Here is a 14229-nt window from a genome sequence, read left to right as displayed (position 1 = left end):
TGTGACACAGCTGCCCGCTCACCACCTCTACCCCCGCTGGCCTTTGTCCTGCTCTGGGACAGGACAAGATCATTCGCACCTGGCAATCTGCACATGTACCCTTTCCACTTGCTGCAGGGCTCCTGGCCTTGGCTCGACTGCCTTCTTCGCAGTATTCAGAACTCAGGGCTCCCCTGTGGGACTCTGCCCCGGACACTCTGTCTAATCATCCTGTTCTGCTTTCTCCACAGCAAAAATCACAATCCAAACCAGTCTTACTTACTTGTTTACTGTCTGCCTGGAATGCAAGCTCCAGGAGGAAGGAACCTGTTGTTTGCTGTTCCGCACACGTCCCCAGAGCCTAGAACAGTGCCTGGCACGGGGTGGACAAGAATAAACTGATGAATGAAGGCATAATCCATGAATGAAGACGTGGATCAAAAGGAGGAGGAGGAGCCCAGTTCGTGCTATTCTCTGACCTTGACTCTGAGCAAGGGAGCAGCTTTGTGGTAGTGATCTAAGCGCTCCTCTGTAGGGCTGGCCTTGCCGCTCACCAGCCACAGACCTCAGGCAAGTCACCTAACTTCTCTGTACCTCAGTGTCCCCGTCTGGAAGATGGGGACAGTAATAATATATCATAGATATGCTGTGAAGACTAAATGAATTAATCAGTGGAAAACACATAGAACAGTGCCTAGAGCAGGAAAATGCTACAGAAATGCAAGCTATTAGTTTTTTGTTGCAAGTTAAAGGATAAACATCATTTTTATTTAAAAAAATTTTTGTTTCAAAAACATCAGTGTAGGTTTTGAAGAGAGGGAAACCCAATCTGTAGTGTGTGTGTGATGCGGTCTTAATGGAGCTGGGATGTGGGGAAGAAAGAGAACCGAGGGTCGGGGTCTAGGCAGGTGACTCGTGCCCAGTGAATCCGCGAGAAGCTTGAGCTCTGCTCCCCACACCGCTTCCCCGCTGTCGTCAACAGTAACATCACGCCTGATTTTCTGAGGCTCAACCAAAAATTCACACTTCAAATATGGTGAAGAAACAGAATCCTATCTGATTTCCAGGATCTGCTCATTTCCAATCCAAGTGCCTCTTTGCCCCCACCCCCCCCAAACTGATAAAACCTCCAGCCCACATGACAATGAGGCCATCAACAGGCCATGTGGTAACAGCTACTGGACGCCCACTGGTGAGTCCATGCACTTCCGCCTGTCTCCCACCCCTGCTGGACGCCAAGCACACTGGCCACGGTCCGGGATGCAGCGAGGGGCTCTGACACTGGGCAAGGCTGACCGGCCCACATGGGGATCAGCTTGCAGCCCTGACCTTCCGAGCAGAGGGCCTGCACTGACCAGGCCGGCTCCACACCTCCCGGGGCCCCTGGGCTCCAGGCCTGGGAGGGAGGCTGGGCAGAGGCAGGCTCAGGCAGGCTCCGGGGGGCAGCTCCCACGGCTGGGGATCTGACAATGCTACTACCTCAAGGTGCTGTCCTTCTTTTATTTCCCTGCCCACTTGTCGGCCCCGGGATTAGGAACGGTGTGATTCACAGGCCTGTGATTAGCGCTGTGTCTGCTGGGTGACATAAAGTACTTCCGGTTGCTGGGAGTACTGCTGCCAGCCGTGTTGGGCTCCCAGAGGCCGCCCCCTCGCCCACTCACTCCTGCAGGCCGCCAAGCCACCCCCCCAACTCCCCCAGCCCTTACTGTCCTGCTGAGCCAAAGGGGGGGCTCAAATCCGCCTCAGATTGGCCCTGAGCTGCCCCACGGCACCAGGAAGGGCGAGCAGTGATCTGACCCACGCACTGGATAGCGTCTGGCCTTTTCCTCATTTTTTATCAGTAGACGCACAAGTCAAAACCACTGCATTTTCTCAGGGATCCGTGTGGTATTTGGAGGAGGAGAGCACGGGATGTTGTCATGAACCTCTGGCCACTCTTCCTGGGCGACGAGGTGCAGTTGATCTACTACTGAAGAGGGGCGCCCCACCTTGCTGACATGGTTCATGCACCCACCAATTATCACATCCCAAAGTTCCTTTCCACAGACCACATCTGAGCCCTACAACACCCTCAAGGTCAGCAGTAGCCAATTTAGAGATAGGACAATGAGGCTCAACAAGGCTATGTGGTGTTAAATTGGGGGTAACGTGACCTCTGGTGGGGAGACAGTGTAGAAAGTGAAAGGAGGCATGTAGGGGAGTTGGGCAAGGTGTGCCAGCACCTTGGGTGCCAGCAACGGTCTATTTTTCTTGATCAGGATTGTGGTTACCCAGGTATGTCTCCTTTGTGATAATTCATCGAGCTAAGGCTTACGATCCATGTACTCTTCTATATGTATATTTTTACTAAAACTTCTTTTAAGTTGAATGATCTCCTCAAGTAGAAGAGAGAATGGCTACCTTCAAGCCTGACACTGGGCATCCTGTTGACTCTTCAGGATAAAAAGGCCTGGGCGACACACAAGGGGCTGTGGCAGCTGCGTTAACTGCGCCAGGGTCTGGTAATTTCACCCACATGAGAAAGGAAAGCTCAGGCCTGGAGATATCAGCGTGATATCTGTGTTTAAACATCTGGGTGGTTTCAAACTCAAAAAGAGCTCCAAGGAGCATCTGGATGTTTGGCTGGATTTGCATTTGCATCGGGATGGAGAGAAGTCCAGGTCTTTTGTTCTGTCCGAAGAGCTGAACAGACTGTGAAGCTCACAGAGAAGCCAACTGTCTGTCCTCTGGGAACACCAGGCAAAGCCTCGGGGATCCTGGCTTCCCTGCTGGGAGCTGCGATCACCCTCCAGCAACTGACAGCGCCCACCCTGGATGTGTCTGAGGAGATGGAGACCAATCTGTCCCAGGTTCAACAGCAATGCCGTCACAGCATTTTGGCAGAGCAGGCGGGGCCCCGGGTTTAAGTCGGCCTCTCCCTAGCTGTGTGACCTTGGGCAAGTTACTAAGCCTCTCTGAACTTGTTTTCTCCTGAGCAAAGTATGGATGGTAGCAGCTTCTATTTCATGTTGTAAGGACTAAATGAGCCGATGATGTCCAAGGCCTGGCACACAGCACATGCTCACTGCTCAAGAAAAGTTCACTGCTACTGCTGGTATTATTATGCCCTTCCTGATCCTAGCATCTTGCCTCCACTCTTTCAAAGCCCCTAAGGCCCGGCCTCTGCTTTGGGCTGTACCATCCCACCCGCTGCGGTTTTCTGAAGGCTGAGCCCTTCTCCTGATTTCCTCCTACTGTCTCCCCATCACCGTCAGTGGGACTGACTGCAGCTGGTACATCTGCTCTACTTACCACATCTGCCCTCCGTTCTCATCGCCCACCTGTGTTGTATGGTTCGCCACTCCCTGGCAGCCAGCCAGGCCCCCCGTCCACTGTTCTGCCACCACCCAGGACACGGCAGGCCTACCCAAGGCATCTGCAGGATTTGGATGAGGGATCCATTTGGCAAGAATAGACAGCGTCTTTCTGAGGAGTCTAGACTCACTGGGTGAACCGCATGCTGCCATCTTAAACGATCTAGGCCTTCATTTTGTTGCCTAAATTGCAAATGTAGACACAGCTGGAGCAGGAGTCTGTCCTCCAGCAAGGGAGCGTATCTGAGGGCTGCAGAAGATACAGACGAATTCCAGAGGTTCTGGAAGGGGTGGAGCAGAACAGAGCTCTTGGACGGCTGCCTCCGTAGCTGCCAACACTACCACTGGCACGAGTGAGCCAGGCCTGGTTCTCACGCTGACAAATGCTGGGCTGTCAGTTGCTGCTGACAAGCTATCGATGGCAAGAAAAATAGTCTGTGAATAAGCCCCCCGAAGCATATAATGATTCTGGCCAGGAGCTGTGAGGCGGCGGGGCTGGGCCTGAGCAACAAGCAGGCTGAGCACCGCAAGACCTTCTGTGCCAATTCATTTCTGGGAGTGAGAGACGGCCAGGGGACACAGGGAACTGGCACATCTGGAGTCTTAGAAGCTGGGCTATTTATACACAGGAAGGCAAGGGAAGAGCAAGATCTGCCTGCTGGGGCAGGGCAGGAAGCAACAGTGGCAGGATCTGGTGGCCCGGGGGTGGCTAGACGAACAAACCACAGTATGTGTTCAGGGCAGAGAACACACTGTGGACCCATCTGAGTTTGGGACCTGATGACACCACTTCTCAGCCCCGCAACCTTGGATGAGTCAACCACAGAACCTGCTGCCTCATCCATGAAATGGGAGTAATAATACTTTATCTTGCAAGGTTTGTCAAAGATTAAATGAGATAACATTTGTAAAGCAGTTACTAACACTGTATCTGGCACACAGTAAGTGCCAACAGACAGTGCCCGTTACTAGCTTTGGAGCAATTTCTAGCCAAGGGACAGGCAAAGGGTCAGCACGGGCTTGAGCCCAGCACAAAGGAGTCTCAGGTGAGGTGACTCGGCAGTCCAGACAGGTGATCCAGGCACCTGCTCTGATGTTCAGGCTGCTGTGCCCTTCCCATCAACACACATCCCCAAGGAAATAAATCTAGCAAGTACAAAGGCAATTGGAAGATAAATGTGGGTGTGATACGGGCATAGCAGACACCCAGTTAGGTCAACTAGAGCCTAAAGAGCCAGGACTTGGGGAACAAATTAGGAGAGTGGGGTCAGTTTTAGAGCCAGACAACTGACCCTGGACATTCCCATCCCTGGAGAGAGCCCTGAGGGGTGAGGCTGCTTAAGGCCTTTCTCAAGACAGTGTTGGTGTGGTGAGTGGGGTGGGGTTGAGCATACAGTGGGGTGAGCTGGAGGCCTAGCTGTGGAGAGCTGGGGAAGATGGGGCCCAGGAAGGGGAGGCAGGCATTCCCAGGAAGTGTGTGCAGGCCCCGCGGCTGGCGTGTGGGGGCAGCCCTGGGAAAACACCATCTCCTGAAGCTCTAACCAGCTGAGTTCACCAGCCCACGTAGGCCACTGGAATGCTTTCCCTGTTACCAGTCCAAAGTACCATGTGGAAATCACGATGGATTCTCAGCACGGGGCTGTTCTGTCCAAGTTCTCTTCCGTGGGGTCAAGGGCTCTAATGGTTAGTCTTTCGCACATGCCTTCCCAGCATCCCGTCCACCCAAGCATCCCATAATGACTGAGTGCTGCTGTATGGGAGGCCTGCTCCAGGTGTTACCAGTATAGGGGGAACAAGACAGAGGTTCCTCATCTCTGAGAACTTCTATTCTAGTTGAAGGAGACAGACAATAAACCAAGAGTCCCATAATAAACAAGCTGGTTTTAGATGGTGATAATTTCCTTGAAGACAATACAAGATAATGTGATAGAGGGCGACCAGGAGAGAGGTTGGGGGTCTCTTAGGGTGCAGAGGAAGAATGCTTCTTGGAGGAGTTGACGTCTGGCTTAGACTTAGATAAAGAGATGAAACAGTAGACTGGAGACCTGGGGAAACAGGTTTTTGATAGAAGGAAGAGCAAGTGTATAGGGCATATGCTGGAACTGAGCAGGCTCTGCCCAAGAAACCATGGGAAGGCCAGTGGGGGGGCAGCACAGAGAATGAGGGCCGAGTGACGGGAGAAGCAGGAGGGCTCTTAATCAGTTCTTCAGATTGTAGGGATATGAGTGAACTCATGGCTGATACAAGGCAGGACATGGGGGGAAACGGATTTGCTCATTTAACAGATGAGCAAATGGTAAACCAGGAAGATTCAGCTACTAATTTAAGGCTCAGGGACAGATTCTGATTTCCAAGCCAGCATATTTTCCATTAAGCCCAAGAGGGCATGAAGACTCACTGGCATGGCCAGCACCTTGTCACCTAACAGAAGTGCCTCATCCTCCAAAGATGGCCCAGACACCCCTCTTTCTGGGGGGAACTTCTGCTCCTCGTGTCCTCTGCACCCACAGAGGACAAGAGGACAGGGGCCAGAACAGCCCAGCAGGCCGCCGCCATCGCACTGCCCTTGGGAAGGCTGCTGGAGCTCCCGGCTGTGGGAACACGGCCGGACACGTGGCACGCCAGTTTTGTGTGGGTCAAATATGGTTTTGTAGTCACCAGGCAAGGAGGAATCGGCCCAGGCCAGCCTGGGAGAGGAGAGGACCTGGCCCTGGATGAACGGGTCTCAAGGGAGCAGGCGGCCACGTGCACATGTGTGCACGTGCTCGGGAAGGACGGTGGGGAGGCTGAGGAACTGAGCTTCAGGCCTGGAGGGGAAACACAAGTGGAGCCCCATGTGGAGTGGTGGGTAACGCGGGACAGGGAAGGTGGAAGAGGGCTGACACACTCACAGTCACTACCCGCGCAGCGCCCAGCTGGGAGGTTACAGGTCACTGAGTCCGTACAATGACTGGGGGTGGGGGTGGGTGCTCCGGTTTCCGTGTTGAGGATGAAGACACAGCAGGCGGGCGGGGGGCAGAAGCAGTGGGCCACACACCCAACCCCACACAGCTCTTGTCTGGCAGAGCAGGGATTAGCCCCAGGTGGCCAGCAGGAAGGGAGAGGGGAGGGAGGCCGGGGTGAGCCGGTCCGGCTCCCGTTTCACCGCCCCCTGCATCCTGATGACCCCCAAGAGGAGCTCAGGCCCGGCTCTGCCCTCTCCCTGGCTTTCCTCACCCACACCTCCCTGTACTTCTCCTCGGCAGAGGCCTGCTGGCACCTCAGACCCGGGTGGTATCCTCATCGTCTTTGCCCTCTAAAGCTTCTCTTTTTCTGTACTGTTGTCTCAGTTCATGACATGACCAGCCATCTGTCACCTGAACAGAACAGGAGTCGGCCTGCAGCCTTCCCTCCCTGCTCTCCACCTGTCCTGTCACCGAGCCCCAGCTAGTTCTCTTCTGCCTCATCCATCAGAGCAGCCGGAGTCCTAAGTGCTGTGACCGTCATTCAAGTCTTCATTTGAATCATTCAAGTCTGTGCACTTGTCTTGCTGCTTCGGGTTCCTGCCCCCTCCCTCCCTCCATCCACTAAACTGCATGAGCACAGGGGGCTCCCAAACTCCTGTGACACGGCCACATCCCCTGTTCATGTTCCTTAAGCCTGTCATGTATTTCAGACTCCATGTCTTCGCCAGCTCAGTTCCGTCTGCCCACAGCTCTCTCCCCCTTGTCACTTGGCAAATTCCTTCTTGTCCATCACGGTCTAACTTGACTGTTACTTCCTTAGAGGCATCACAGTGTGTTAGAATGACTGTGGACTTTGATGTTGGACGGGCTTGGCTTTAAATCACTTGTTAGCCTTGTGACCCCGAGTCAGCCTCTCTGTTCAGTTGGGGTTAACCTCAGCCTCTTCGTTATGAAATGTGAATATTAATATTTATCTTGTAAGATCGTTGTTGGATAGGAAATGATGTGTGATAAATGCCTGCCAGGTAGTCGACCCACAATAAACCACAATGGTTTGTTTTATTGTTTACTGTCAATAAACAATAGCTATTATTATCATTAGCTCTGCTCTAAAGTCTTGCCCAGCTTCCTGGAGCTGAACTATTTCCTTTTTCCTCTGTGTTCCCATAAAGTTTTGTTTATGATTCCATTTTGCATAGATTATGTGCTGTGGTCTCATTATTTTTACACACCGGGACTCATTCCCAGTATAGTTGGGGACACTTATGACTTATAAAAGTTGATCCTCCCAGCAGACTAGTGTGGGCACAGAGCTTGGCAAACTAGAGCCATCTTTGTAGGAAGACAATCTACAGGTGGGTCCACCAGAGTACATGCTCGGTGAGCTGCTTGAGGGCTGGTTTTCAGGGCCCCTTCACCCCTTGTACAATAGACAATGAGCCCAGTGTGCTTACAGGCTCTATGCATATAGAACGTGAGCTCAGGGGAAGTAAGAACAGTGTCTTACCAACCCTAAGCCACAGCTGATGCTGAATCAATGCATCCGGCAGGTAATATTGGCCAAGCATGGGAAATACTTCAGCAGGGTTAGTAGGGCCCCACTCTCAAGTTTAGGAATAGGATCTTTACTCCTGGGAGGAGGGGAGTGTAAGGACCAGGGTTAGCGCCATCAGGGGAATAATCCGGAGCTGAATTACTGAAACTGGGTGGCCAATGAGAACATGCTTTAGGGAATCAGACAGAGGTTAAGTGCCCTTGTGCTGAACTGCAGCTCTTGAAAGTACTCCTGACTTCAGACTTGAGCTGGATGCATGGATGGACCACCCCCCACCTCTGCCATGCGGGGTGGGCAATCAGGACCAGGCTATTAGAATATATTATGACCCCAATTTCCACAGCGTCCTTCCCCACCCCTGCCCCACATCAATTCCCTACTGCCTGTCTCTTCTGTTTAACAGTAAGCCGATCTCTTGGAAGGGTTTCAGATGCCTTAATTAATACATTTTCATTTCCTTTGCAGATCCTTCACTCCCCTTAACAGCCGGCACTCAGTGGGGAAGGTGGAAATAATTCCCAATAAGTGAGCCCTCTGACAAATTTCCCAGGCTGTTTGTAAACACGCATGAGATTTGGAGTTGTTCCCAGTGTGCGGCTGCTGAGGTGGCTCCGGCCGTAACTGAACTCCAAACCCCCTGAGCCGCCCACCTCAACTCCTTCGGGGAAAAGAACCATTACAGGAAGCTAAGGATAGGCAGACAAAGCCTTGAGGTCTGATCCTGAATCTGGTGTGGACCTTCTCTGCACTTGGTGTTCTATGATCCCGGGGAGGCTTGAGGTTGCTAATGGGAGATGGAGGCTTTGAGCTGTGCACCTTAACAGGTGACATGCAATGACAGTCCTTGGCCCCACCCTGCCTGGGGCTCCTCTAGCAACATGCTGGCATCTCAAGGTCACACGGGAGGAAACATCTTATTTCTTTTATGTGTCTGCACTCCCCCGTCTCCATACCACCGAGTCTGTAAACTTGCAAAGACAGAACCAAATCTGATCTGTCCTTTCACCCCAAACACCTAGCACAGCGACCAGCACATAGTAGGTGTTAAATTACCATCTGTTGATTGATTAGTCAGTTGACAGCCTGGCTCTGTAAGCCTTGGGTTGGCAGGCAGGTTGATAAAAACTTGCTGAGGGAACATCTCCCTAAATTTATGCAAGGACTACTTAGTGCATGGTGCCTTGTTCTGACCCAAAGGAACTGTTTAGTAACATCTACTGTGGTCCGGGTGCTCTGGTAGAGGCATAAGGATGTCAGGAGGGGTAGGACTGTGTGCCTGCCCTCAGGCTGCTGCCAGCCTTTACCCCACTAACAATGCGTCTGAGCAGTCCCCACACAGACGTCATTTCTGCCTCCTACTCTGCTACTCCAGTAGGATGTAGTTTGTACTTCTAATGTAGCATTTATCCCAGATGACCCTGGGTTACAATAATTTCTGCTTGTCTGTCCGCCCTTCTAGCTGGAGAGCTCTAAAGGGAAGGGACCAGATTTCAAATCCTGGCATTTTGAGGTGTAAGCCTCTTTAGGGCTCTATGTTCTTAGGTTATAAAATGGAAGTAGTTATAATAGCACCCACTTCCTGGATAACGAGGTTGAGAAATAAGTTTCATCCCAGTGTCCCTCTGAAGCTGGCCACTCAGAGCCACCTCCCTTCCTGCCCTTCCCCTGGACCAGCCCATTCCTTCCTCTCCATTCCTCCAGCAGGCAGACAACAGAGGAGGGGAAGAGTCGACCAAAATCGTCCTCCGTTCCCGCTGTCGGTTCCTAACGTGCCCCTTTGCAGGGCAGTGAGAAGAGGGCTGGAAGGGGTGTGAGTCTGGGCTCTGACCACTTGCTCTGTCTGAGCCTGGGTCCTGGGTCACCCGCGAGCGCTCTGAGCCTCCATGCCCTCTTCTGTGGAGTGGAGACCTTCAGGCCAGCCGAGGATTTAATGAGAGAGCACATGTCCGGCTACGGCTCGGTGTCGGGGGAGCTGTCAGCCCCCCTCCCGCTCTGCTTCCCTTCTGTCCTGGGGGCTCAGCTTTCAACTAAGGACAGATGTGACCAAGTGTCTGGAGCAGAGCCCCCCATCCTGCTCGCCGCACGCCAAGGAGATTGAGGAAGGAGAAAGTGCGAAGGCCTCCCATGGGCCGTTGTCCAGGGCTCCCAGGGGGAGGTGGCGGCTCTGGAGGACCCCCGCCGTCCGCTAGAGTCTGGGCTCCCCACCCCTGGACGTGGAGAGAGGGAAACAGGGAAGGAGACAGGCGTGCTCAGCTGTTCCACAGCAGCTGACGCGGTCATCTCAGAAGACAGTGAGAGGGCCTGCCGTCTCCAAACGGCATTTATCAGGTAGGTGGAATGAGGTGAGTGACAGAAAGGGGCCTCTGAGGACTCAAAATGAGACAGAGTGGTGTATGGGGAGGGGTGAGGAGAGAGGGAAGATGAGGGCCCCTGTGGGCCGAGATGCAGTTTGGGGCGCTGGCCCTTTCATTCTCCTGGACAAGAGCCTGCGAATAAGGAAGCAGACAGTACAGTGCCAGGTATACAGCCAATAACATCAGAATCAGATGGTGACCACACTTGGCGTGGGGAGCGCTTCATAGTGTATATAACTGTCAAACCACTAAGTTGGGCACCTGAAACTAATATAACATTGCACACCAACTATTTCAACTATTCTTCAATTAAAAATTAAAATTAAAAAATGCAATGAACCAGACCAGAAGGCTTTGCTCCCTTCCCAGGTTTCAGGGGCTTGTATGCAGGGATGGCTACTTGACGTGCATCCATCTAGAAGTTCCAGAAAGGTCCTTTCCCAGAGGCAAACGACTATTCCTCTTTCCCTGAGAGGCAAGACCAGTGGACCCATGCTTAAAAGCCTATGTGAAAGGGACACTCACCGCCCTCAGTGGGTCCTGGAATGAATGCTGAGATCCCCTCCCTGTCACCATCTTCTTCAGGGCATCCCCACCGCCGCTACCGCAGTCCAGGTCCCATCCCAGCCCTGGGTCACTGCACAGCTGTCCAACGAGTTTGTCTGCATCTGGTCTTCCCGCTCCAATCCACCCCCTCTCGCCTGCCAGAGTAACTCTGAGAACCAAGGGCAGTTATTCCACTCCCCTTTGAGTAAAACGGACCGCCTTAACCAGGCTAATAGCTCCTATTAGCCCTCTGGACGTAGTTTCAATATCCAAACACAGAAATCCCACCACAGCTGCCCCCTGTCTACAGCCCTGCTCCCCTCTGCTCCCTCCCAGGCCGGCTCCAGCCACACAGGGCCGCTGGCACTGCTCGGGATGCGTCCCTGCCTTCACTGTACCTGGATTTCCTTTCTTACAGAGATGATCCTTCTCCATCCTCAATACTTCCTGCTCAATAGAGTTTTCCTGGGTGAGTCGTTCCCTGCTCATACCTATACCATACCTTGTCCCTAGTTGTACCAGACCTGCCCCTGCCACTAACTACCCACGTGACCTTGAACACGGCTGCTTTGTGACTCAGTTTCCTCATCTGCAACATTTGCTTATCATGAGGACTGAATGAATGAATGCAGTCAAGTGTTTAGCACAGTGCCTGGACCATCGGAAACAATAAATGTCAACCATTATTATTATTGTCATTATTAACAGTATTAACAAAGCACATATCACACCGTATAGTAAGTCATGGTTTACCTGTCTGTCTCTGAGTAGATCCTGAACTCGTTACTGGCAGTTCCTCATATCAAATAGTGCTTGTCAGAGAGCAGGCACTTTAATGAGTGAATGAATGAATCACTGAATGATCATGGAAGCCCATCTCTTCCTGATTTGAGTAAATGCAGAAACCAAGCCTTAATGGGGAAGGTAGAGCAAAGCTCCCTGAGCTTGGCTGTCGCATGGGGAAAGAGTTGAACACTCGGTTTTAGCCCCTGGGTCAGTGTCTTTATTTTAAAGAATAGAATTCTATGACCTATTTGCAGTGAAAATAGTCTTTGGCTTCATGGTGAAAAGTATTCCCTGGGGACTAGTTGTGGCATTTTTTTAGCTCAGCAAAATATCTCTGGACAATCTGCTGGCGGATCGAGGCCATGGACAGCCCAGCCTACTGAGTCTCTGGCAAATTGTCTCCACAATCCTTTCTCAAGGGTTCCCGGCAGGGGAAATGGAAGGAGGCATTTCAGCGGCACTTACACTTAATTCATCAAAATGTCACCGGTAAGTGCTATTTGATGTCAAAGGCTTATGAGCCTTGAATCCAAGCCTTCCAAAGCCCTTTTCTCTTTGAACCTAAATGTGCCATTCTGCCCACGTGGCTTTGAACGCCAACAGGGTACATGGTTCTCAACTTTGAAGCCAGAGGGGGGCTCTCTCTCTTCCCAAGTGTGCTTTTCTTTCTCCCGTGCTGGTCCCCGAGGATGTGAAATGCAGTTTCTCGCCTTCCATGCAATGCCCAGGGCTTAACTGACAAGCATGCCTCACCCACACTGGGTGGGAGTGCGCGGGGCATAGAGTTCACCTGCCCTGCTTTTCCACTTTACAGACCAAGTGCAGCCCTTGTATTGGCCAGCATCAGATTTGGGTATCAAGTCCTGGGTGCCCTTCAAATCCTGTGCCTGGGAGGACACCTCAGAAGTGGGTACCCACCACTGTGGCTGGAGGAAGATGAGACTGTAATTCTAGGATGGGGTCATGTGTGTGGTGGGCCAGGACTCAGGCGTCTAACCCCACCTCTGCCACTTGCCAACTGTGGGATGCTGGGTAAATTATTTAGTACTTTGAGGCTTCAGCGGACATTAATGGGGATATAATATTATCTACGTCTCAGTGCTGATGTGAAGGATAAAGAGCTAATGCTTGTGAAAGCAGTTTCCAACATGAAGTCACTGCACGAGTGTAAAGGGTTATTAGGACACCACCCAGAGAGAGACACCCCCGACTGCAGTGGCTCCCAGTTATCTCCTGTGGGAAAAGTGCTGTGTCTTGGCGAGGACTTCAAAACCCTTTGATGAACGCTCCATCCGTCCACCCCAACCCACCCATCCCTATTGCCACTCCAACCCCAACACTGCTCCGGCCATGGGAATGGTCCTGCATGTCCCCATGCGAGACGCACTCTTAACCCTGAGCAGCTGCTTCCCTGAGCTCTTCCATTTGAAACAACAGCCAGCCTCTCAGCTCCACAGCCATCGCCAGCTACAACCCTTTACGTTGCTGTCTCACCAAAGCTTAGCTGCCGTCTATGGCTAAGTCCAGTCTAGGCAACCCCGCCAGGCATCGGCACCTGGACGTCCAAAAGGTATTCTGAAGTCACCACTTCCAGAGCTAAATTCATCCCCTTATTTCCTCCCAGACCTGTTCTGCTCCTGAATTTACCAGCTCAACGCCTGGCACTCCCGTCCACCTGGGAGTCATCTTACCGTGTTCCCTCTCTTACGGTCCACACCCATTTGGTCCCCAAGTCCTAATGATTTATTGATTCGTTTTACAAGCCAGTACATATATGATTATCCCATTTTTACAAACAGAGCTTGTGTACATTATCTTTCATTAAGAAATCAGAAGGGTTGAGACCAAAGTGCGAACAATGGGTATTACTGGGTGGTGGAATTACAAGTCATTTTTTTAAAAACATGTATTTCTTAAAAGATTATACACCTCTATACAAAAGAAAAGTGGCTATTCTTTAAGAGAGCCTTCGAATGTGTGGTTTCCTCTTCCCAAGTTACTTCTCTGGCTCTAATCATCTCTTCCAAGAAGAGCCCTCCCCTGGCTCCCCTGCCTGCAGTCCTGCCCCACCCCTCCACGGGCATGTTGCGCACAGGAGAGGACGTACAGGCCCTTCAGCAGGGGCAGCCTGGTGCACCTGAAAGAGCCCAGAAGTAGTCACTCCTGGGCCGAACCAGCTAATGCTCCCTCTCGGTTCCCTCGGCCACGAAGACGTCTGGTCAGTGCTACCAGGGATCCTCCAGGCAGGTGGTCCGGCCCCAGCTGCATTCTAGGGACCCACAAGGAGGTCTTCAATCTGAACTAGAGGAAGGCTTGGCAGGTTCCCACTGCTTGGTGGCTGGGACCAGGTCATAATGTCATTCTGCCCCTTGGCGGGCCTGGCCCGGCCCACTGTCTGCTGGTCCCGACCGTCCATGCTGCCCCACCTCTTTCCTTGCTCCCTGTTCCTCTAGCATCCAAGCCCAAGGCTTCCTTAGGCTGCTGGGACATGAAAATATGCAGGACTTTAGTAACCAGGCATCGCAGCCTCATGCAGCTGCAGGCCTGGCTGCAGGCAGGGAGGTGGGGCATTGGCGTGCACCCACTCACTGACACGCACCGTGTCACCTGTACCCAGAGCGTGACACTGCTGCCTTAGGTCTGACGTCTCTGAAGGAGGCCAGAGGGTCCCGGAAATGACCCAGAGGTGTGGGTGAGGGACACCCTGTGAC

The 14229-nt window shown here is 52.4% G+C and overlaps 1 protein-coding gene across 5 annotated transcripts in view; it reads right to left on the bottom strand.

The window, feature by feature from the left end:
* Nucleotides 1-14229, bottom strand: part of GRIK4 (glutamate ionotropic receptor kainate type subunit 4) — a 409270-nt gene that overhangs the window by 56090 nt on the left and 338951 nt on the right. The gene's annotated exons all lie outside the window — the stretch shown is intronic.

Source organism: Manis pentadactyla, chromosome 13 (genome assembly GCF_030020395.1).
Source record: "Manis pentadactyla isolate mManPen7 chromosome 13, mManPen7.hap1, whole genome shotgun sequence".
NCBI classification, from domain to species: domain Eukaryota; kingdom Metazoa; phylum Chordata; class Mammalia; order Pholidota; family Manidae; genus Manis; species Manis pentadactyla.
The sequence above is the reverse complement of the archived record's forward strand: the minus strand, read 5'-3'. Positions and strand labels throughout refer to the sequence as shown.